At 35.7% G+C, this 26,554-nt stretch overlaps 1 protein-coding gene across 18 annotated transcripts in view; it reads left to right on the forward strand.

Annotated features, from left to right (window-relative positions):
• Positions 1 to 26,554, forward strand: part of MBD5 (methyl-CpG binding domain protein 5) — a 498,386-nt gene that overhangs the window by 368,561 nt on the left and 103,271 nt on the right. For 6 of the 18 annotated variants that reach the window (XR_010149749.1, XM_054679015.2, XM_016949774.4 and 3 more), the window contains one exon: positions 7,046 to 7,235. The exons of the other annotated variants lie outside the window; for them this stretch is intronic. The gene's annotated coding sequence lies outside the window, so the exon portion shown is untranslated. The remainder of the gene's footprint in view (positions 1 to 7,045; positions 7,236 to 26,554) is intronic. 18 annotated transcript variants of the gene reach the window in all.

The raw sequence follows: 26,554 nt of genomic DNA on the forward strand, positions 1-26,554 counted from the left end.
CACTCATAGGTGGGAATTGAACAATGAGAACACATGGACACAGTAAGGGGAACATCAAACACCGGGGACTGTTGTGGGGTGGGGGGAGGGGGGAGGGATAGCATTAGGAGATATACCTAATGCTAAATGACGAGTTAATGGGTGCAGCACACCAACATGGCACATGTATACATATGTAACAAACCTGCACGTTGTGCACATGTACCCTAAAACTTAAAGTATAATAATAATAAAAAAAGAAAAAGAAAGGCTACAAATTAAATGACCTAGATTTTCAATTTATTAAGTTATAAAATGAACAAAAGCTTTTAAAAAAGTAAGAATAAGATAATAAAGAGCAGAAATTAATGAAATGAAAACATACATTCAGCCAATGGGATCCACAAAACCTGAAATTACTTAATTTGAAAGACCATAAAATTGACAAACCTGTGGAAGTTTAATTAGTTAAAAATTAAGAAGAAAAACAGAGATAAGTGATATGATTAAAAAAGGGAAGCACACATCTCTGTGAGTAGACATTTAAAAGATAAGAAGATACTTTATGCCAATAAAGATATGGCATATGTTTTTGTATGCCAATAAACTGTGAAATCTAAGATGAACTGTACCCATTCCTAAGAATTATACCTTACCAGAAGTGACTCAAGAAAATATTAAAAGCTAAAATGGTCCTGTAAATATTAAAGAATCAAATATTTAATTAAAAACTTGTAACTAAAAAATAAAAAGCTTCAGGCCTACATGGCTGTAACTGACCCCTGGCCTTTCAAATGAAGGTCATTTCAAACCTATGCATTCCTCCAGAGATGGGAAAAGATGGAATATCTCTAAACTCAGCAATGTACATCTATATCAAACCCTTAATAGCCAAACCAGCCAAAGACAGCAAGAGAAAGTAAAAGTACAATGCATTCTCACTCATGAACTTTAATACAAAATCCTAAACAAAACATTAGCCGACTGAGTATAATAATGTATATATAAAAAAGAAAATACATCGTGACCAAGGAAGGCATCCAAAGAATACAAGTATGGTTTGACATTAGGGAGGAAAATTATTTAGCATATTAACAGATTAATAGAGAAAAAAACATGATCATCTCAATAGAATTTTTTAATTCAGCTGAATCATTCATGAGAGGAATGAAAGAAAAAAAACCTCTTTGCAAAATAGAAAGGAAGTCCTTAACATAATGAAGATAATCTGTGAAGAACATACAGCAAGTATCATTCTTCCCAATGAAGTACTAGAAGCATTTACTTTAAAATCAGAGCAATACGATTGAACATTTTAGTGGAGGTCAGAGTTCCCACAGCAAGAACAGAAAAGAAATACAAAGTATAAGCATTAAAAAGAAAGAAATAAAACTGCCTTCATTTGTCTGAAGGACATGACAAATGAAAATTAAATTATTAGATGTAATAAATAATTAGAAATAATAGAATTAGTAAAAATAGGAGAATTTAGCTACTATTTATTTCACTATAAAATCAGTTTACAAAAATAAGTTGCATTTCTAATACAAAAAAGTTAGAAAAGATAATATTTACTATAGCAACAAAGATATAAAGTACACAGAAATGAAAATAACAAAAATGTGTGTGATCTCTATGAAAAAACTATAGACTTTATTGAACAACATTAAACATCTAAATAGTTTATACGAATATATTAGATCCAATATAATCAAGATGTCAGTTCTCTCCAAATTGATTCATAAATTAATTTGATTCCAGTGAAAAATCCTAACAGGGTTTTTGGGGAATCTAAACTTCATATGAAAAAGCAAAGAGCATGAAATAGCCAAGAGACGAGGAAAATAAGATGGAATTGGCTCTGTCAGAAAATGAGATTTGTTGTAAAGCTGTAGGATTTAAGAAAGTGTGTTATTGGTGGAGAAGAAGACAGCTTGACCAAAGGAACAAAATACATTGTTTTGTGATTACCTAAATATGTGGTAAAAGTTTTTTTCCACGCAAAGGAATGGTGAATATAAAATTTAGGAGAATGCAATTGAAAAATATGTTCGAAGTTGGATTTTGTAAATTAGTTAGGGGAGAATTGTTGGTTCCTAAGTACAGATAATTTAGAGAAGTCTTCAGTGACTTATATATGAAATCACTGTGGATATAAACGATTACAAATGTTACTTTTGAACCATTTTATTTAAAAGAATACAATGTTTTCCTGGAAAAATAATTAGGATAATAATTACTTCTGAGGCAGGGAGTTTGAGATTACAGTTAGTATGGGTTTGTAAGCATGTGTTATTTTGCTTCATAGCTCCCATATATGTGTATACATATTTTATACATCATATAATTATATTCATTTTCTAGGGCTGCCTAAGAAAATACCACAGACTGTGTTGCTTAAACAACAAATATTTTATATTCTCACAGATTTGGAGGTTGGAAGTCCAGAATCAAGGTGCTGGCAGGTTTAGTTTCTGCTGAGGCCTCGCTCCTTGGCTTGCAGACAGCTGCATTCTTGCTGTCTTCTCACATGACCTTTTCTCTGTGCATGCACATCTCTGTTGTCACCTCCCTTTTTTATAAGGACACCAGTCCTACTGGATTGGAGCCACACCATTATGACCTCATTTTTCAAAACTATTATAATTATTCAAAAGTATTATAATTTCAGGGGATACATGTACAGATTTGTTCCATGAGTATATTATGTAATGCTGGGGTTTGGCCTTCTAGTGAATCCATTACCCAAATAGTGAACATAGTACCCAATAGGTAGTTTTTCAACTCTCACCTCCCTCTCCTTACCCCTCTTTTGGAGTCCCTAATGTCTATTATTTCCATCTTTATGTCCCATTGTTGAGCTCCCACATTTAAGTGTGAACATGCAATATTTAATTTTCTGTTTCTGAGTTACTTCACATAGGATAATGGCCTCCTGCTCCATCCATGTTGCTGCAAAGGACATAATTTCATTCTTTTTATGGCTCCATAGTATTCCGTGGTGTGTGTGTGTGTGTGTGTGTGTGTGTGTGTAATGTGATATAAATAGGAAAAAAAAATATATATATATATAACATTTTCTTTATCCAACCCAACCCAGCATTGATGGCACTTAGCTTGATTCCATGACTTTTGCTATTGTGAATAGTATTGCAATGAACATAACAGTGCAGGTGTTTTTTGATGAAATGATTTATTTTACTTTGGATATACACCCAGTAGTGAGATTGCTGGATGGAATGGTAGTTCTATTTTTGTTCTTTGAGAAATCTCCACATCATTTTCTATAGGAATTGAAGTAATTTGCATTCCCACCAACAGTGTATAAGCATTCCCTTTCCTCCACATCCTCACCAACGTCTGTTATTTGTTGACTTTTTAGTAATAGCCATTCTGACTGGTGTGAGATGGGATCTCATTGTGGTTTTGATTTGTATCTCCCTGATGATTAGCGATGTTGAGTATTTTTTCACATGTTTGTTGGATGTTTGTATGTCTTCTTTTGAGAAGTGTCTGTTCATGTCCTTGGGCCACTTTTTAATGGAGTTATTCACTTTTTTCTTGTTGATTTGTTTAATTTCCTTATAGATTCTGGATATTAGACCTTTGTGGGATGCATAGTTTGCAAATATTTTCTCCCATTCTGTAGGTTGTCTCTTTGTTGATTTTTTCTTTTACTATGCCGAGCTCTTTAGTTTAAGTCCTATTTGTCTGTTTTTGTTTCTGTCGCATTTGCCTTTGGTCTTAGTTAAAAATTATTTGTCTAAGCCGATGTCCAGAAAAGTTTTTCCTAGGTTTTCTTCTAGAATTTCTAGTTTCAGGTCTTACATTTAAGTCTTTAATACATCTTGAGTTAATTTTTTAATATGGTGAGTGGCAGGAGTCCAGTTTCATTCTTCAGCATATGGCTAGCCAGTTTTCTCAGCACCATTGATTGAATAGGGGGTCCCTTCCCTGTTGCATATTTTTGTTGTCTTTGTCTAATATCAGTTGGATGTAGGTGTGTGGCTTTACTCTTGGTTTCTCTATTCTGTTGCATTGATCCGTGTGTCTATTTTTGTACCAGTACCATGCTGTTTTGATTATTACATTATAACCTATTTAATCTTAATTACCTCCTTAAAGGCCGTATTTCTATATGCAGTCACTTTAGGGGTTAGGGCATCAACATTTGAATTTTCAGTCTATAATAATTATATATATATGTGTGTATATATATAAGTATATATGTGTGTGTGTATATATATAAGTATATATATGTGTATATATGTGTGTGTATGTATATGTGTGTGTGTGTATATATATGTGTGTGTATATATATGTATGTGTATATATATATATATATATACATACTTTTTGAGATGGGGTCTCACTCTGTCGCCCAGGCTGGAGTATAATGGCATGATCTCAGCTCACGGTAACCTTGACCTCCTGGGCTCAAGTGATCCTCCCACCTCATCCTCCCAAGTAGCTGGCATTACAGGCATGCACCACACCCAGCTAAATTTTTGTAGAGATGGAGTTTCACCATGTTGCCCTGGTCTCGAACTCCTGGGCTCAGGCGAACCTCCCACCTTGGTCTCCCAAAGTGCTGGGAAATCAGGCATGAGCCACTGTGCCCAGCCTATAGTAATAATTGTTAATTACAAATTTTAAATAAAATATACATCCTATGCACATCCTTTTTGGTGTTCAGAAGTTCTTAATAATATTAATCCCTTTTGGAATTTCTTTTCATATTTCTCTAAGGACTTCAATTTAAAAGGTCTATATAGGATAGGAATGATTACAGCCTTTAACAGGCATATTCACAAATCACTCTGCAAAGTCTGAAGTCTACATTTCAAGCCAATAAATTGAAACTCCCAAGACTCTTTAATAAACCTAGTAATAGATGAGACAAGAGAAGAAAATGTCCTGAGGTTTCTGAATATTTTATTTAATCAAGTCATATTTCAGGGTTATTTGTTTCTTCCATTAAGGGCTTACAAAAATGCTGATTATTTTTAGATGTTTTAGAAAACAGTGTTAGAGAACAGTATTTACTAGGGAAAATATACAGCTAAATATAGTTTTATCATATGAGTATATATTTTAGCACAAACAAAAAAATTTACAGGTTTAATTTGCAGCTATATTTTTGACATTTTATTGCTTCACTCAGACTAAATGACTCAATGACTTAATATTTCTCTGCACTGCCTACTAGGGATTTTAGCAAATACCAGGATGATTTGATGTAATTTATATTACTTAAATCTTTTTCCTGCCTGAATGTAATGTTTGACTTTATAATGTTTTTCTTTTGACATCATATATTTCACAAGTAATATACTTTGGGATCACCTAAAACAAGGAATGGGTTTCTTATCAGCAGACAACATTCCTGTCTAATATGGTCATCTTCCTGATTTTAGAAAGCATATAAATAAAAATTAATGGAAGCTTCCAGTTGTTTTTACAATAGGCACATTTATTTCAATTATTCTGTATTTTGTCAAAGCCTAATTCCCTGAAAGCTAATAGGTATATTGATGAAGTTATCAGATGAAAGCAAATATTTACAAATCATCATTCTGAAAACAGATAAGTTAATATTGGCTTAGGTTTTGCATCTGTTCATCAAGGAACAAAGATATACAACATGTATCTCTACAAAAGGATATTTCCCTTGACCCTTATATGTGTGCACAATTTTTTCCTGTTCTTTCTTCTTGTATTGCATTATTGGAAAACTTAATAATTTTTTGTTGTAGCCTGCCTCCAAGTCTAGTATAGCACATATGTAAATTTTTGTTTTTCTTTTTTCTCACAAAGTAGAAATTAGCTCATTGGTTTTTTTTCTGAATATAACAGTGATACTATTTATTACAGATGTCTATTTTTCTAATAATACAGACAAAGTTCATATTAGACTATGGTTTTTGGAAGACATGATATCACATTTCATTATTGCTATAGTTATTCTATAATAAACAATGTAGACAGCGACATAGCATGAATCCAAATTTCAAATCTTTGTTATGGTTTTTGATTGGCTTTTATTAGCAAAAATAAACTGGGGAACTGCCAAATACTCTATTTCTTTATGATATTATAGATCAGTGTTTTTCAATTTGTTGTGTCTAGACTTTCACTTCTGTAAAAATTACCTGGAGTTGCTTGTTAAAAATACAGATGCCAAAATGCTACCCTAGTCTTCTCAATCTGATATCTTCAATTTGGCCTGGAGTTCTGAATTTTCACGCACGATGCTGATGATTCTTAGGCTACTGTTTGAGAGCCACTTATGTACACCATAGCCTGAATAAGGTACAAGCTTTGTTCCCTGGCTTTTTTGGTGTGTTTAATTTTCCAAATTACTTCTTGAGAATATTTTATCTGTCTGACAGTTATTTTATGCCTTTATTTAAATCAAACAGCAACTTAAACCAATGAGAGCCAGCCTCAGCTCTGGCTCTGTGCTAAAAGGCCTTCGCTACTCCAGTTTATCTAAGGAACTTCTCTTCATCCTTTACAGCCTGTTACTGGCCTGTGCTTGCCTTCATCAGGCCTGGGGTATAGAGAGCATTCATAAAATCGGACCCATTCTTAATACAGTGAGCTTAGGAATTATTTTCTCTTTATTTATTTAAATAAATATTTAGTTCATTGTTAACAGGGGATAATGGTTACAATGAAAGATTTATTTTCATTTCTTTATTTAATGTCATTGCAAATTGGAAACATTTTTAAAAACTCACTGCCCTTCAGCCTCTTAAATATAGCCTGTAATCCTCTGCTAGAGGTTACAGTATATTTCTTTTCTGCATTTCCAGGATTTAGTTAGTCCTGGAAATATTATAGGCCATAGGACTTTTGATATTGTTTGTTATAGAGAGGCCAAGGGAGCTAAAGATAAAGGCCTTCTAAAATTATTCAGTTCTCACTCCTGTGAGAGTATCTAAATAAAGGAAAACAAGAAACTACCAGCATGTTTTAGAGAATTGAGAAGTTTGGCAATCCTATGGGAAGGTATTTCCATGTAATCTTTTAAATTTATGCCCACCCAATCTGTTTTCCATAGGTTTCAGAATCTCCTCTTCAACTACCTACAATGAAGAAATAAATCACCTCCAACAGTCAAAAGTCTGAAATTAAGGAAAGTAAACAGTATATTACCCAGACTAGTTAAAATAACAAGACAGTAAAGTGACACAGTCTATGATTGACGTCTCCTTTTCCAAGGACATCTCTCACAGATGTAATCTTCACAGGTTAGTAGGGAGTTGATGTTGAAACCATACTAAGAAACAGATTGTGCACCCCCAAAATAAAAAAGAACAAAAAAAATTGATCCCTATGCACCAACACTATAAACCAGTGCTTCTAAATTAACTAAATTATCCTAACTCAGGTTAACCAGATATACCAAATTTGAGGGTCAGCAGCAAACATCTCCTTGTCCTTGTCCATTACCCTGGTCTCTTCTCACTTTATCCTGGTTTTGAATTTGAGTTTCTAGTTTACCAACTTTGATAGATACAGAAAGCACAGCCTCCTTTCAGATGAACTGCAGATAGAATAGATATTCTTGGTGTTCACATTCAACTCTAATTCACCTGAAAGATTAGTAGCAGTGACACAATACAGTGGGATGGGAGGGGAAGCTGGCATGTTGGGGGCAATAGGAGTTATTGAGAGTCACTGAGGATATATTGAAATTTTGAATTGAAAAGAAAAGGTTACGCTTATAACTAGGGTAGACATTTAGGCAATGTTACCTTATTGCTGTCTAGTGTTACTTGTACTTTTACTGCTTTATGTTACAAATGTTCTGATTTAAGATATACAAATAGCAAATGCATTTTTGCACCCATAAGTATGTGGGGTCCTGTTGTTTTCTGACATCCTAAATTCACTGCGTGGCTATATTGTTTTTTCTTTAGTGGCATTATTTTAACCTTATGTTGGAATCAAGATTATAATACCCTCATAAATAATAACTTGAGTAGCTTTTGCTCTTTCTATGTTTTCTGGAACAACTTAAAATAAGAATTCACTATAACTTGAAAATTTGGTAGAATCTACTAGTTATTTTACTCTGGGGTTTCCTGAGATGGGTGGTCTTTGACTATCACTTTAATTTCTTTATTTCTTATTCAACTTCTATGTTATAACAATTTTGATATCCTATATTTTTCTGGGAATTCATATATTTCATTTCTATTTTCAAATATTTTAGTATATAATTGTTCATAATAACCATTCTTATGTTTCTTAATCTCTGTGGTGTCTACAGTTAATTCCCTTTTTTCATTCTGTACTTTGGTTTTTTTTTTCATTTTTTTGTTCATTCCATACCTTATTTGAACATTCTGTCTTTTGTCTTTTTTTTGTCTCAACAAAAGTATGCTTATGTTATTAATATTTTCAAGTAATCGGCTTTTGATTTGCTATTTTTTCTTGTTATTATTTTGTTAGTGCTGTTCTCAATTTCATTCTGTCTTTATATTTATTATTTCCTTCCTTGTTTCTTTGTGCTTGCTCTGTGCCTCTCTTTTAACTTCTTTAGTTAGATGCTTAACTCATTTAATTTTAACCCATTTTGTTTCATGATGAATATATTAGAGATATGAACTTTCTTCTAACTCCTATATCAACACCTTTTCTTACTTTCCTCCTAAGATCAATGAAGTTTAGGTTTTTCATTCCTGTTTGAGGCCAACCATTTCCAAGTTTACTTTTCCTTTCCTATCTCCTCCATGGCTTTGTTTTTAGTCTTTGTCTCAGTGTTGGAGCTCAGGATGTGGAACAGAAAACCCATTCATGCTAAGAGAAAAGGTGAGTTAGTATAAGGATACCAGTGGACCATACCTGGAAAGCTATGAGATACCAATGCAGTTTGCTGTCTCCCCTTAAGGGATATAGTTTCTCATGGAGCCTCTGCTTCTCTCTATTCATGTTTGGCCTATTCTGTTTTCTCTAAAAGCTAGTTTCCTCATGTTCTACTTCACAGATATTTCCTTTAGCCACTTATGGTTTTTGTTTCATCTAACTTCAGCTTTAACATGGCTCATTACTGCTGCACCATCCTTTGTTTTTACACCACTACCCTTTCATCTGAGTTTCTACGCTATTCAGTCAATTATTTCCATATTTCTTAGTTTATACTCCTAATAAAGAGAATCCATTGGCCCAACTCATCTTTTTTTTTTTTTTTTTTTTTTTTTTGACAGAGTCTCACTCTGTTGCCCAGGCTGGAGTGTGGTGGTACAATCTTGGCTCACTGCAACCTCTGCCTCCCAGGCTCAAGCAATTCTCCTGCTTCAGCCTCCCGAGTAGCTGGGATCACAGGCATGCACCACCACACCCGACTAATTTTTGTAGTTTTAGTAGAGACAGGGTTTTACCATGTTGGCCAGGCTGGTCTCGAACTCCTGACCTCAGGTGATCCACCCTCCTCGGCCTCTCAAAGTGCAGGGATTAGAGGCATGAGCCACCGTGCCTGGCCCCAACTCATCTTTTCATAATAGGTAACAGGTCATTAACCAATGTGTATGCCTAATGTTAGTCAGTCACCTATACTGAGGGGTGAGGAATCACACCATATAAGCCACACTCTCATGGGCAAGAGCTGTGGGCAGGGTATTTCCCCCTCATGATGTGAACAGGCTCCGGCAATCTCTAATAGCCCTCCAGTTCTTATACATTCAGTTTTACTCCACTGGTTTTTTCCACCTTACACCTTAATGTTATTTGTCTTGTCACTCTAAAAAATACTCTCTTTTGATGTTGTTTTTTTCTAGCTGTGTTCAACTCATTCTTCTTTTCCCCTCATCCATTGTTCTCAAAAGTATAATATTTGTTGTGTTCACATTCTCATCTCTCATTAACTTTTTATCCCATTAAAACTGAGCTTCCTCTTCTATTACATTCCTGGAACTGCTCTCACTAAGGGAACCAGTGATCTTCCAGTTGTCATATCCAGTGGATACAGAGGCAGTCAACTGTGTTGGAGCCATGGTATGGAGACCTCCTTACTTGCCCCTCCTCCTTCAGCTAGAGCTTAGTGAGCTAGAGCCAGAGCTGGTGTTAGAGAGCAATGGCAGCATGGTGACCATGCACAGCGGCGGCTACAAACAAAATTCCACTGCCCTGTTTTCAATATCTAACATTCATGGCAGCTTTCTTCCACAAATGTTCTACTCCCTTGATTTCCATGAATCTACACTTTCACAGTGCTGCTCATAACCTCTGGATATTCTTTCTTTTTTTCCTTTTGTAGATTCCATGCTTACCTACTACTCTTTTTATTCTGTGTACTCTCCACTTTTGTAGATCCGAGTATCACAGATAAGCTGCTGATTCCAAAATTCACGTTTCCAACCTAGACTTATTCTCCACCTTGCTCTTTGTGCAGTCACCTTTATGACTATGTGAAAGAGCTTTCTTGCCTTCTGGCTTCCAGTTGGGTTTGGCCCAATGAAAGGCATTTGGAAAAGATCAGAAGGTGGGAAGTGAGTGAGACTGGGGTATTCTTACAAGGTTGCCACAGGTTAGCTACATCCATTTACTGAAGGGCACAACTCCTGTCAACACCCAGGAAGTGCCCTTTTCTGACTTAGATATGATAATGGGTCTCCAATATTGCCTGTGTCAGTTCCCTTAAACCTTGCCCATGTCCTTGTAGATAAATTTTTCTGCAAATTACACTTTTGAGCGTACTGTCTTGTTTTCTACCAGGACCCTGACTCATATAACATATGAGTTATAACTTATTTACCATGCCTTTCCTAAACTCCTTACATTGTCCTGAGGCCCCACACAGCCATATAATTACTAAGACTTGCTGATTTCAGATCCCAAATATTACTCAAGTATATACCTTTTCTCTCTTTTCACTCTTAAAATCCTAGAGGCCCTTAATACATCTCTATGAATTTTTTTTAAGTGTGAGATAGAAAAGGACTGATTAAGGTAAACCGTGTAGTAAAAATTGTCAACCACCAGCAAACTGATCATATGGTCAACTTGATTATATTTGGCTTTATTATTCTCTAGCTAATACATGAATGTGCATCTTGTGGCCCAAATGTTTCTGTCTTCTGATCCTTTTTTTTTTTTTTTTTTTTTTTGAGACGGAGTCTTGCTCTCTCGCCCAGGCTAGAGAGCAGTGGCACGATCTCGGCTCACTGCAAGCTCCGCCTCCCAGGTTCACGCCATTCTCCTGCCTCAGCCTCCCGAGTAGCTGGGACTACAGATGCCCGCCACCACGCCCGGCTAATTTTTTTATTTTTTACTAGAGACAGGGTTTCACCATGTTAGCCAGGATGGTCTCGATCTGCTGACCTCGTGATCCACCCGCCTCGGCCTCCCAAAGTGCTGGGATTACAGGCGTGAGCCACCGCGCCCAGCCTGATCCTTATATTTTATTTATTTTATTTTTTTATTATACTTTAACTTTCAGGGTACATGTGCACAACGTGCAGGTTTGTTACATATGTATACATGTGCCATGTTGGTGTGCTGCACCCATTAACTCATCATTTAGCATTAGGTATATCTGCTAATCCTATCCCTCCCCCCTCCCCCTACCCCACAACAGGCCCCAGTGTGTGATGTTCCCCTTCCTGTGTCCATGTGTTCTCATTGTTCAGTTCCCACCTAGGAGTGAGAACATGCAGTGTCTGGTTTTTTGTCTTTTGCGATAGTTTGCAGAGAATGATGGTTTCCAGCTTCATCCATATCCCTACAAAGGACATGAACTCATCATTTTTTATGGCTGCATAGTATTCCATGGTGTATATGTGCCACATTTTCTTAATCCAGTCTATCATTGTTGGACATTTGGGTTGGTTCCAAGTCTTTGCTATTGTGAATAGTGCCCCAATAAACATACGTGTGCATGTGTCTTTATAGCAGCATGTTTTATACTCCTTTGGGTATATACCCAGTAATGGGATGGCTGGGTCAAATGGCATTTCTAGTTCTAGATCCCTGAGGAATCGCCACACTGACTTCCACAATGGTTGAACTAGTTTACAGTCCCACCAACAGTGTAAAAGTGTTCCTATTTTTCCACATCTTCTCCAGCACCTGTTGTTTCCTGATCTTTTCATGATCGCCATTCTAACTGGTGTGAGATGGTATCTCATTTTGGTTTTGATTTGCATTTCTCTGATGGCCAGTGATGATGAGCATTTTTTCATGTGTCTTTTGGCTGCATAAATGTCTTCTTTTGAGAAGTGTCTGTTCATATCCTTAGCCCACTTTTTGATGGGGTTGTTTTTTTCTTGTAAATTTGTTTGAGTTCATTGTAGATTCTGGGTATTAGCCCTTTGTCAGATGAGTAGATTGCAAAAATTTTCTCCCATTCTGTAGGTTGCCTGTTCCCTCTGATGGTAGTTTCTTTTGCTGTGCAGAAGCTCTTTAGTTTAATTAGATCCCATTTGTCAATTTTGGCTTTTGTTGCCATTGCTTTTGGTGTTTTAGACAGGAAGTCCTTGCCCATGTCTATGTCCTGAATGGTATTGCCTAGGTTTTCTTCTAGGGATTTTATGGTTTTAGGTCTAACATGTAAGTCTTTAATCTATCTTGAATTAATTTTTGTATAAGGTGTAAGGAAGGGATTCAGTTTCAGCTTTCTACATATGGCTAGCCAGTTTTCCCAGCACCATTTATTAAATAGGGAATCCTTTCCCCATTGCTTGTTTTTGTCGGGTTTGTCAAAGATCAGATAGTTGTAGATATGTGGCATTATTTCTGAGGGCTCTGTTCTGTTCCATTGGTCTACATCTCTGTTTTGGTACCAGCACCATGCTGTTTTGGTTACTGGAGCCTTGTAATATAGTTTGAAGTCAGGTAGCATGATGCCTCCAGCTTTGTTCTTTTGGCTTAGGATTGACTTGGCGATGCGGGCTCTTTTTTGGTTCCATATGAACTTTAAAGTAGTTCTTTCCAATTCCATGAAGAAAGTCATTGGTAGCTTGATGGGGATGGCATTGAATCTATAAATTACCTTGGGCAGTATGTCCATTTTCATGATATTTATTCTTCCTATCCATGAGCATGGAATGTTCTTCCATTTGTTTGTATCCTCTTTTATTTCCTTGAGCAGTGGTTTGTAGTTCTCCTTGAAGAGGTCCTTCACATCCCTTGTAAGTTGGATTCCTAGGTATTTTATTCTCTTTGAAGCAATTGTGAATGGGAGTTCCCTCATGATTTGGCCCTCTGTTTGTCTGTTATTGGTGTATAAGAATGCTTGTGATTTTAGCACATGGATTTTGTATCCTGAGACTTTGCTGAAGATGCCTATCAGCTTAAGGAGATTTTGGGCTGAGACAATGGGGTTTTCTAGATATACAATCATGTCATCTGCAAACAGGGACAATTTGACTTCCTCTTTACCTAATTGAATACCCTTTATTTCCTTCTCCTGCCTGATTGCCCTGGCCAGAACTTCCAACACTATGTTGAATAGGAGTGGTGAGAGAGGGCATCCCTGTCTTGTGCCAGTTTTCAAAGGGAATGCTTCCAGTTTTTGCCCATTCAGTATGATATTGGCTGTGGGTTTGTCATAGATAACTCTTATTATTTTGAGATACATCCCATCCGTACCTAATGTATTGAGAGTTTTTAGCATGAAGGGGTGTTGAATTTTGTCGAAGGCCTTTTCTGCATCTATTGAGATAATCATGTGGTTTTTTTCGTTGATCCTCTTTATATGCTGGATTACATTTATTGATTTTCGTATGTTGAAGCAGCCTTGCATCCCAGGGTTGAAGCCCACTTGATCATGGTGGATAAGCTTTTTGATGTGCTGCTGGATTCGGTTTGCCAGTATTTTATTGAGGATTTTTGCATCGATGTTTATCAGGGATATTGGTGATCCTTATATTTTAAAAGATCATTGAATTCTTTCAGTTTTGTTTTATTTATAAACATAGAATGTTTTTATCTAGTGGAATGTTGATAGAATCCTTTTTTAACTTTTTCTTTTTTACTTTTTTTAAATTTTTTTTTCAGTAATATGGTATTCCCCAGAAAGAATCCTAATATACAAAATAAATTAAAGTGAAGCTGATTCTGGTTAAAGCAGGGTTAGCACCTAAGACAAAGCAGGAATGTTAATTCTCTATTACCAGTGCTTATTAAGTATTTGTTTTCTCCCAGTTATTTTCTCCAATTCTAACTCTATTGCCATCCTGGCCCTGGGCTGAAACCCTTATTCACTGACATAATCAGAAACTGGTTATAATGAGATCCTAGCTCCCATTCCACCTGGGCAGGATGATTTTTCAAGAAAGATTCTTGTTTCAAAGGTATTTGGAATCTCCATCCAGCATGAAGATTGATTTATTCTTTTTTTATATAGGAATTAAAGAAACTTGATGAAAGAAATATGGAAAAGCTTTCAGTAAATCAGAAGAGTTCCCCATTGTAATATAAGCTCTGAATATCACTTTCTGAGAAGTATGATCCTATTAGCCCTATTATTAACTATATTTTTGAGTAGACTTATCAAACTTGCAGTTAGCCAAATGTCTTTTTTATGTCATATACTATAAATTATCTCTTCCATTTAATCTTATATTTAAGGTGATTTTTTACCCTTTTATGGATATTTGGATTCTACTTCTGCATTCATTCTTGCTGATATTGTCTTCATCCTAGTTAATGGAAAATAATGTTTATTTGAATAGCACTGCAGAGAAAGCCTTTTGATCTACCAATAGAGAACTATCTAAAAGGAAATTGAGTCATAAATCTGTGGATGGTTGTTTAGTCAATAATAAATATATCTGACTTTTGAGATATCATCTAGCTCTTGTTTTGTCATCTGGTCCATAAGGAGATTTTGAATGACTTTGCGAAATACCTTCTTAAAATCAAATTAACTATGTCTAGAGCATTTTTCATATCTGCCAACCAAGTAATACTTTCAGAAAATGATTAAGATTAGTCTGACATGTCTTGTTCTTGATGAAGCCAAGCTTGCTTTCACTGCCTTCCTTTCTAAACATGTGTAAAACTATCTGGTCATTAATTCCTTCAAGAAATCTTGCAGAGTTCAGCAGCATGGCTTAAAGCCTGGCTGGTTTATAATCTGAGGTCTCCACATTCTTTTCCTTTTCAAAAAAAAAAACCATAGAAACAGTATTATTCTCTAGTCTTCCAGCATGACTTCTATCTTTATAGTTCTTCAAAGATTACCATCATCAATCCAATCATTTCGTCTCCAGTTTCTTGTATTCAATTCTTTCAAGAAATCATGTGGGTCAAAATGATTGCCCTAATTTAAAGCAGGTGAAAGATCTGCTACTATTTCTTCATCTGTCTGAGCTTATGATTTATTCTGGTTTTTAAAAAAATTATTTTGAAATTATTTTAGAGTTCAGGAAGAGTTGCAAAATTGTGCAGAACATTCCTATATACCCTTTAAACCCTTTAATGTTAACATCCTGCCTAACCATAATCTAATTATCAAAACTAAGACATTAACATTGGTACAGTATTGTTAGCTAAAGGCTTTCTTTTCATTTCATCAGTTATTCCGTTAATGCACTTTATCTTTTTCAGTATCCAATCCAGGATCCCACGTTACATTTAGTTTTCATGTCTCCATCATCTCCTCCAATCTGTTAGAATTCTTCAGTCTCTCTTTACTTTCATGACCTTGACACTTTCAGTACTATTCAGGCATTTTGTAGATTGCCCCTCAATTTGGGTTCTTCTAATATTTTCTCCTTAGTAGATTAAGATTATGCATTTTGAAGACAAATACTTGGAAGTGATATCCCGTTCTCAGTGCTTTATAATAGGGTCACATGATGTTGATTACGTCTTATTATTGATGAGACTAACCTTATTGCTTGGTTTAGAGGTTTACATCAGGCTTCTGCACTGTAAAGTTGCTATTTTCCCCCTTTGTAATTAATAACTATGTGGAAAGAGATACTTTGAGACTATACAAATATCCTCTTTCTTCCTAAACTTTCACGTACTATTTTTTAGCATTCATTGATGGATCATGCCTGCTATAATTATTACTAGAGTGGTCATTATAACAGAGTTTTTTTATTTCCTTCATTCCTTCTACTTTTATTACGTGAAATTCTTCAATAAAGAAGAGCTCTTTCTTCTTTTATTTTTAACAGCCTCTTGAGATATAATTGACAATAAAACAGCACATATTTAAAGAGTGCATTTTTATGTTTTAGCACACGTAAAACACTGCAATCAAGATAATGAAAATACAACCACCAAAAGTTTTCTTGTATTTCCTTCTAATTCCTCCCTCCTACTTCTCCCCATCTTCCATGCTGTTCCCAAAGACTGTACTGCTTTCTGTCACTATAGATTAGTTTACATTTTCTGGAATTGTATATAAATGGAATAATGCAGTATATACTCTTTTGTCAATTGGCATCTTTCACTCAGGATAATTATTTTGAGATTTATTCTTGCAGTTACATAAATAAATAGTTCTTTTTTCTGAGTTATGTTCCACTATATGGATATACTACAACTAGTTTATTGACTTGTTGATGGATATTTGGGTGTTTTTTGTTTTGATTATCACAAGTGGCTCTTCTGGCTTTCTTTTGATTAGTGTTAACAGAAGTTATCAGATAGTTGTTTTTTTTTTCTCTTAAGTCTGGGTGCTGGAATAGAATCAGGTAGTAGAGTTATCAGGCCACTGATAATTCTATTCATTTTATTTTCAGTTTCATTTCTCGCTCTGTTTCATTTTGGATAGTTTCTATTGTTATATCTTCAAGTTCACTAATCTTTTCTTCTGCAATGTCTAATCTGCTATTAATCTCATCTAGTGTATTTTTATCTCAGACACAGTTTTTATCTCTAGAAGTTCAATTTGGCTCTTTTTAAAAATAGCTTTTATATCTCTCTATCTTTTTAAACATATGGAATACAATTATAATAACTATATTAATGTTCTTCTTTTTTTTTTTGAGACAGGGTCTCACTCTGTCACCCAGGCTGGAGTGCAGTGGCACGATCTCAGCTCACTGCAACCTCCACCCCCCAGGTTCAAGCGATTCTTGTGCCTCAGCCACCCAAATAGCTGAGATTACAGGCATGCACCACCACACTCAGCTAATTTTTGTACTTTTAGTAGAGATGGGGTTTCACCATGTTGGCCAGTCTGGTCTCAAGTTCCTGACCTCATGTGATCCACCCTCCTTGGTCTCCCAAAGTTCTGGGATTATAGGAGTGAACCATCAAGCTCAGCCATAATAACTGTATTAATGTTCTTGTTGCTAATTCTAAAAATCTGTGTCAGTTCTGATGTTTCCATTGATTTCTAACTAAAAATTTAATTGATTTAATTGTAGATTTGCTTGCAATTTTAAGAAATAATATAGAGAAATCCTATGTGCCTTTTGTCAAATTTCCTTCAATGGCAACATCTGGTAAAATTGTAGTAAAAAATCACAACCAGAATATATCGATACAATGCACCGATCTTGTTCAGATTTTCCGAATTCTACCTGCACTCATATCTGTATGTGTGTGTATTTAGTTCAGTACAATTCTGTCCCATGTGCAGATTCATGTATCTACCTTCACAGGCAAGGTACAGATGTGTGCCATGGCCAAAAGGATCACTTATGTTACCCACCTCTCTCTTGTCCCCACCCTCACCCCCATTCCTAACCCCTGCAACAACTAATTTGTTCCCCATTTCTAAAAGTTTGTCATTTCAAAAATGTTATATAAATGAAATTATAGAGTATATAAACTTTGGGTATTGGCTTTTTCATTCAACATAATTGCCTGGAGGTTCGTCCAAGATTGATTAATTTTTCTCTTCATTATGTGTTATATTTTCCTTCTTCTGTGCATGCCTGATCATTTTTATTGGGTGCTAGCATTGTGGGTTTTTTTTTTCTTGTTGCATCCTGGGTATTTGTTTATGCCTTTAAATATTCTTCAGCTATGTTCTGGGATGCAGTTAAATTACTTGGAAAAAAACATTTGATCTTTTTAGGTTTTGCCTTTAAGACTCATTAAGTGTTACTAGAACAGTATCAGTCTAAGTCCTCTTATTCTCCACTGCTGAGCAGAACACTTCTGAATATTCTACCCTATACCTACGAGTTATGAATTATTTTAGTTCTGAGCCCTGTGTGACTTTCTTTCAAGCAATTATTTTCTCAGCCTCAGTTATCCCCTCACATGCTGAATACTCAAAAGGAAACTTCTATAGATCCCTGCATTTCTCTCCCAGTGTGTTTCTCTCTTCTCTAGCATTCTATTCTGTAAACTCACACTGCATTGGTCTCCCTTGACTCTTCAGATATGTTTCCTCTACTTAGGATTTCTGCTGAGCTCCAGCTAGGTTTAACCTCTTTGCGTGCAGCCTGGAAACTCTCTCAAGACAATAAGCTAGGGACGTTCTAGGGATCACTTCATTTGTTTACTATTTCTGAGGGACTGCACCTTCACTGCCTGCTGTACATTGTCTTAAAAACCATTGTTTCATATATTTTCCCTGTTTTATTTTTGGTTGTTTCAGGCAGGAGGGCAAATCTGACCCTTATTTTTCCACGTTGACTTGAAGCCAGAGTCATTACTTATTATTTTACAGTCTGTTACTTATTTTTTATCTAATTTATTTTATCACTTTGATATAAGGTTGAAATTTGAAATATAATTTTATTTTTATTTTATTATTGCATTGTTCATCCAAGTAAAAGTCTTTTCCATACTATTCTTGTTGTTCCGAACATAACTTTAAAGATTTCTTTATATATCTTTAGGCTTTTAATTTGTTCTGGACTTGATAAACTTTTTGACATTTTTGTCACATAGCTTTTCATTTCCTCTCCCTTTTCTTTCTACCTTTATTCCTTCTTTCTATTCAATAAATATGTTTTTGAGTGTGTATAATATTCTAAATGCTGTGCTAGGCACTGGAAATAATGTCATGAAAAGGATAGAAAAAATATTTGATCTCTTGCTTAAATTCTAGTGATGGGAGAAAGGAAATAAACACATAAATAAAATTATTTTAGTTCAGAATATGTGCTATGTAGAAAATAACATGCTTTTCAAGGTGATATTTGAGCTAAAACAGTAACGAGTACTACATGAGTGTTGAGAATAAGTCTGCTTACTTCCCACAACTAAGTAAGATACTTCTGAGTATTCCACCCTATGCCCCATGAATTATGAAGTGATGAGCAACAGCAGTTATCGGAAGAGCTGGAAGAGCATGCCAGGAAAATGGAACAGCAACTGCAGAAGCCAAAAGTCAAGAATAAGTTCGACATGTTCAAGGAATAGAAAGAAGAACAGGATGACTGGAGGGTCATCCAGGAAGAAAGGAGTGCTACAAAGTTAGGTCAGGAAAGTGTTCAGAAGTCAAAGCACATAAGCGCTAAAGGACTGAATCTTAGATTATGTACCTTGCCTTTTACTCTTGAAATATGGCTTCATTATACCTGAGGCACTTAGAAAATTCCTTGTACAACCATTTGAGCCTGTACAGCTATCTCTTTAGGCTTGTATGTTCAGAGAGTCCTTTTAAAAAAAAAAGTAAATTAATAACTTCAAGACCTTCTTTGTCTTCCACATAACAGTTGCTAGTAGCTGGGCATAGTGGCTCCTGCCTGTAGTCTCAGCACTTTGGGGCACTGAGGGAGGTGGATTGCTTGAGCCCAGGAGTTCGAGACCAGCCTGGGCAGCTGGTGGTGCATTACAGGAGTGGTGGTGCATTCCTGTAATCCCAGCTACTCCAGAGGCTGAGGTGGGACAATCACTTGAGCCATGAGGCAGAGGTTGCAGTAAACCAAGATTGTGGCACTGCACTCCAGCCTGGGCAACAGAGTGAAACCCTGTCTCAGTAAGAACAACAATGAACATAATTTCTGGCTATGTACTTTTTTCTGGCTTTGAATACTTTGAAATATAGTTTTCCAATGTCTAAAATAACTGTAACACTCCCATTGTACATTTCTTAGGCTGTTATAATCTCGAAGAAAACATGACCCATTATTCCAATTATTCCTGTTATTATTGGTCAGAGTTAACTACAGAGAAGCAGCTTGAAGGGACAGCTATGAACAAGGCATCCAAAATTTCATCAGATTGTCAGCTTTTATCACAAAGACTTCCAGCAGATTGCTTCTTCCAGTCAATTCTCAACACAGCAATATGAGATACCTTCCTAAAGTGCAAATAAGGTTTTGTCACTCCTCTTGCTTACACTCTTACGATGGCGTCTCATTGCAATTAAAATAAAAAGCAAAACATTATGATGGCTAATAAATCCATACATGATTCCCTCCTCACCTATTTTTCCAACCTCATCTCATGCCAGTCCCACTTTCCTCATTACACTCAAGTTACACTTCATTACAGTGAATTCTTCCTTCAGCTTCTAAAACATACCTACCCAGCTTTTGTCCAGCTCCGTAGTTTTTCGCATCCTGTTTCTGTTGCCTGGAATACTCTTCCCCTGATTCTCTTCCTATGGTCAGCTTCTTTCTCATCCTTTAGGTCTTGTTGAAATGCCACCCTCTCAGAAGAGACTTCCCATTTATCTAAAGGTGGTCTTTCCTGCCCATATGCTCTCTTGAACCCTTATTTCTTTCATAACATGACCTGCAATTATTTTACATATGAAGTTGGTTATTGGTTTTTGATCTGTATGCACCATTACAATGTAAACTCCAGGAGAGCAGGATCCAGATACAGAATCCCCAGTGCCTAGCATTATGTCTGATACATAAAGTCCAGTAAGGGAAAAAGGACATTTAGGTGTTGAAAATCCTCATCATCCAAATACTACTGATTCAGTATGAACCAATAACTCTTATGAATCTATTTTCGAATAAGATGAAAAAGATGAACATAAATGTTATTGTCTCATAACATGCATTTTTACTAAACATAATTTTATTTTTAGTTGTTTATGACAAATTTCCACTTGTATTTTGTAAGACTAATGAAGACTTGATAATGTGGAATTTCCCAGTGGCTTTCTGAGTGTGTGTGTGTGTGTGTGTGTGTTTGTGTGTGTGTGTGTGTCTGTCTGTATGTATGTATGTATGTATGTATCCTTGAAGTAGATTGAGGCTGCCAGAAATTTCTTCAAAAAACATAATTTATATAGTAGTAAGATGTTTGGCAATGCCTGATGTAAAACCGTGGTTGAAAATATGAATTAGCATGGGATTGTATCACTTTGTCATTCAGCATCAGTCACTTAGTACTCTTAAATTATAGCACTCATATTACAATATCCTGGATTTCTCTTTCAAAAATAATATTATGTTGTTGAAGTGTTCATACCTGAAACACTAGAGTTATCATTGCAAACACATCTATAGATTTAATTGTTCATTATGAATGAGAAATGAACGGACGATCTAAATTTAAAGTTTATTTGAGGGTTTCAGGGCTATTTTCTTATACATTTGTTAAATTCCTTTCATTTGTCCCTCTTGTTTTTAGTGTAAAAATTCATAGTTACTTTTCGAGGTTGCCCACTGTGTTTAATAGATGCCTTATATGTCAACATCCGTTTTCTGATTCCATTTTGTATATTTTTCTGACAAAAACAACCAATCAATAGCTGGTAATACTGCTTAGCCATGAGCTAGAATTAATATATGCTCCCACACATTACATGACCTATTTCAGAGACTGACTGTGTAGATCATTAGAGGCTAGTTTATTAGCTGATTGGTTAGTCAGACTCATCAGTATCCATCTTGAGAATTATAAAAATAAAAATTTTAAAACATCCCTATTGATGTTAAAAAAGAAAAAGCTGCAATAAAGAAGAAAATCTTCAAATGGTACCTTCAATTCGAAATAAAGAAATCTTTATATTTTACTCTGCACCTTTGCTTCTGTATCAGGTTGCCGTGGAAATTTTTTCATTAACATTGGATTGATTTGCCCAGAGATAAAATTGCTTGCATCATTTCATCTTTTAATGTTCCTGAAGCCTCCTAAGCCAACTTCAGTGTTTTAACCTCCAAGTCGTTCCAGATTCCCAAGAGTTTCTGCCTTGCTGAGTATTTTTGAAACTCAAACACAGCACATTGATTTCTTCAATGTTAGCATCAAGGTTGCTGTCATGTTTTCATTCTGTATGGGTGCAAAAATAATTTTAAGCATTTTGTGTCATCAAATAAAAATCTTGGATTAAAATCTATAGAATTCCAAGGACATTTACATAATAAATATAAAGAAACAAAGACAAATGCTTGTATAAAGGCTTCTATTTAATGTTCTAGTCTTTTTTGCTGTAAAACATTAACATCCATGTTAATGAAAATAAAAAGTAGTATGTAATTTGGGTAATTGGGCTTCATACACCCCTATTTATGTGTTAAAATTTGTGATTGAAAGGAAATCTAATTGGCTCTCTGTATCTGAGGATTCTACATCCATGGATTTAACTAACCATGGATCAAAAATATTTGGAAAAGAAAATTACATATGTACTGAACATGTATGTACAGTCTTTTTTTTTCTTGTCGTTATTCTGTAAACAATGCAGTATAGCAACCAGTCACATAGCATTTACATGGTATTAGATATTATAAATAATCTAGAGATGATTTAAAGGATATGGGAGCATGGACATAGGTTATAGGCAAATACTATGTAATTTTATGTCAGGGACTTGAGCAGTCATGGATTTTGTTATTCATGGGAGGTTCTGAAACCAGTCCCCTATAGATACTAAGGGATGATTGTATTCAACTTGTGTATATTGTCTAAAATAAACATAATTTTGACTGGGTGTGGTGACTCATGGCTATAATCCTAGCACTTTGGGAGGTTGAGATGAGTGGATCACTTGAGCCCAGATATTTGACACCAATCTGGACAACATAGTGAGACCCTGTCTCTACAAAAAAATAAACAAAAATTAGCCAGACATTGTGGCACGTGCCTGTAGCCCTAGCTACTCGGGAGGCTGAGGTGGGAGGATCACTTGAGCCCAGGAGGTAGAGGATGCGGTAAGACACGATCATGCCACTGCACTCTAGCCTGATGACAGAGCAAGGCCCTGTCTCAAAAAAAAAAAAGAAAGAAAGAAAGAAAGGGAGAGAGAGAGAGAAAGGAAAAGGGAAGGAGGGAGGGAAGAAGGGAGGGAGGGAGGAAGGATTGATTTTTTTCTAAGTACTGTGATTGCTTCATGCTACTTAAGTGTAGCTCTGAAGTGTTTTCTAAAAGTTATTCCACAGTTTTTGAGGGAACATACCATGTATTATTTCTCTTTTGAACACCTAGACATATATATAAGTAGACGCTCACTACATGTTTTATGCACTAACATTTAATTTTAGTGTCTAAAAATGAAGATACAAAGAATAGTTTTACTAAGGCCAACCAGGGAAGAAAATCTGAAGGTATTTTGTGTTAAAGGAACCCAATTTCACCATCTATAGATACTCAAATACTATATGTGTGATATTTAAATGTCAATAGTTTTACACTCAACATGTTCTTTGACTCACTTTTCTTCACTTGACAGTATGTATGGGGAGTCTTTCCATATCACTATAGAACTAGCTTTTTTAAGTGTTGTATTCTCTCTATAGTATGAATGTTTTATAGATTATTCATTCCCCAACTAATAGGAATTTAGGGTTTTTTGTATTTTTTACTCTAATGTTCAATGCTACCAAGAATATCATTTTATGTAACTTGTGCACATGTTTGATTATTTCTTCAGACCTGGTGAAGAAGAACAATTGTTCTTCCAAAGGATATGCACATTTAAAATTCTTGTAGATAATGATACATTACCTTCCCAGAAGAATATAACAGTTTGTCCTTTTACCAGTGGTTTATAACACTACTTTTCCATGTCTTTGATAAAACTTGATATTAGCAATCACTTTTAAATGTTTACAAATTTTATGAGTAAAAAGCAATACTTCTTTATTAGTGTATTTTGCATTTTATGATTACTTCTAAGATTGAGCATCATTTATTATGCTTACTGGTCTTTTGCATTTTCTCTTCTCAGTCTGTCCATATGTACTGTCCGTTTTACTTTGGGGCTCTCTATCTTTTTCTTATTGGTTTGTAGGTATTCTTTATACATTCTGGATATTATTTTTTTGAGAGAGATAGAGGGTCTCACTCTTTCACCCAGGCTGGAGTGCAGTGGCGTGATCTCAGCTCGCCACAGCCTTGACCACTCTGGCTCAAGCAATCCTCCTGCCTCAGTCCCACTGAGTGGCTAGGACTACAGGCGTGCACCACCACACCTAGCTAACTTTGGTATTTTTTGTAGTGACAGACTTTTTCCACTTTGCCCAGGCTGGTCTTGAACTCCTGAACTCCAAGTGATTCACCTGCCTCGTCCTCCGACAGTGCTGGTATTACAGGCAGTGCTGGGGTTACAGGCATGAGCCACTGCACCTGGCCAGGATATTAATATTTTGACTCTTGAATATGTTGCAAATATTTTCCCCAGGCTATCAGTCGAATTTTAAGGTTTTTTTATGATTCTTTTGCAGAAGAGAAGTTTTAATTTTTTTTAACTTTTATTTTAGATTCAGGGGTACATGTGCAGGTTTGTTATATAGGTAAATTGCATGTTACAGGGAGTTGGTGTACAGATTATTTCATCAGCCAGGTAATAACCATAGTAACCAATAGGTAGTTTTTTGACTTTCACCTTCCTCCCACCCTCCACGCTCAAGTGGGTCCTGGTGTCTGTTGTTCCTTTCTTTGTGTCCCTGTGTACTCAATGGTTAGCTCTCACTTATAAGTAAAAACATGCAATATTTGATTTTCTGTTCCTGCATTAGTTTGCTTAAGATAATGGCCTTGAGCTCTACCCATGTTGCTGCAATGACATGCTCTTGTTCTTTCTTATGGTGTAATAGTATTCCATCGTGTATGTATACCACATTTTCTTAATCCAGTCTACTATTGATGGGTATTTAGGTTAATTCCATGCCCATAATTCTGCAATGGGCATATGCGTCCATGTGTCTTTATGATAGAATGATTTATATTCCTATGGATATGTACCCAAAAATGGGATCGCTGGGTCGAGTGGCAATTCTGTTTTATGTTCTTTGAGAAGTCACCAAACTGCTTTCCACAATGGCTGAACCAGTTTGCACTGCCACCAGCAGGGTATAAGCATTCACTTTTCTCCGGGAACTTACCAGCATCTGTTTTTTTTGTTTGTTTGTTTGTTTTTTTGTAGTAATTGCCATTCTGACTGATATCAGATGGTATCTCCTTGTGGTTTTGATTTGCATTTCTCTGATGATTAGTGATGTTAAGCATTTTTTAATGCTTGGTTGCTTGGAAGTCTTCTTTTGCAAAATCTCTCTTAATGTCCTTTGCCCACTTTTTAATGGGGTGTTTGTTTCTTGTTCATTTAAGTTCCTTATAGATTCTGGATATTAGAACTTTTTCAGATGAATAGTTTGCAAATATTTTCTTGCATTCTGTAGGTTGTCTGTTTACTCTTGATAGTTTCTTTTACTATGCAGAAGCTCTTTATTTTAATATTGAGTCGCATTTCTCACTTTTTGCTTTTGTTACAATTACTTTTGGCATCTTCATCATGAAATATTTCCCAGGGCCTATGTCTAGAACGATATTTCCAAGGTTATTGGTTATCTTCCAGGGTTTTTATAGTTTTAAGTTTTACATTTAAGTCTTTCATCTATCTTAAGTTTGTTTTTCTATATGGTATAAAGAAGGGGTTCAATATCAATCTTCTGCATATGGCTAGCCAGTTATCCCATCAACATTTATTGAATGGGGAATCCTCTCCCCGTTGCTTGTTTGTCTTGACTTTGTTGAAGATCAAATGGTTGTAGGTGTGCAGCTTTATTTCTGGGCTCTCTATTCTATTCCATTGGTGTATGTCTCTGTCTTGGTACCAGTACCATACTGTTTTGGTTACTGTAGCCTTGTAGTATAGTGTGTGTGTGTGTGTGTGTGTGTGTGTGTGTGTGTGTGTGTGTGTAGAGAGAGAATATATATATATATATATAGAGAGAGAGAGAGACAGAGACAGAGAGAGAGAGTGAGAGAGAGTTGGATAATGTGATGTTTCCACCTTTGTTCCTTTTACTTAGGATTGCTTTGGCTATTTGGGTGCTTCTTTGGTTTCACATGAATTTTAAAATAGTCTTTTCTAATTCCATGAAGACTGTCATTGGTAGTTTTGTAGGAATAGCATTGAATCTGTAAACTGTTTCTAGTAGTATGGCCATCTTAATGATATTGATTCTTCCTCTCCATGGGCATGGAAGTTTCTTCCATTTGTTGTGTCATCTCTGATCTCTTTGAGCAGTGTTTTGTAGTTCTCCTTGTAGAGATCTTTCACCTCCCTAGTTAGCTGTATTCCCAGGTATTTTATTCTTTTTGTGGCAAATGTGAATGGGATTGTGTTCCTGATTTGGCCTTAGCTCGGATGTTGGTGTATAGGAATGCTACTGATTTTTGTACATTGATTTTGTGTCCTGAAACTTTGCTAAAGTTTTTTTTTCTTAATGAGATCTAGGAGGTCTTGGGCAGAGACTGTGGAGTTTTCTAGATATAAAATCATATCGTCTGCAAACAG

Source organism: Pan troglodytes, chromosome 13 (assembly GCF_028858775.2).
Source record: "Pan troglodytes isolate AG18354 chromosome 13, NHGRI_mPanTro3-v2.0_pri, whole genome shotgun sequence".
Taxonomy (NCBI): Eukaryota; Metazoa; Chordata; class Mammalia; order Primates; family Hominidae; genus Pan; species Pan troglodytes.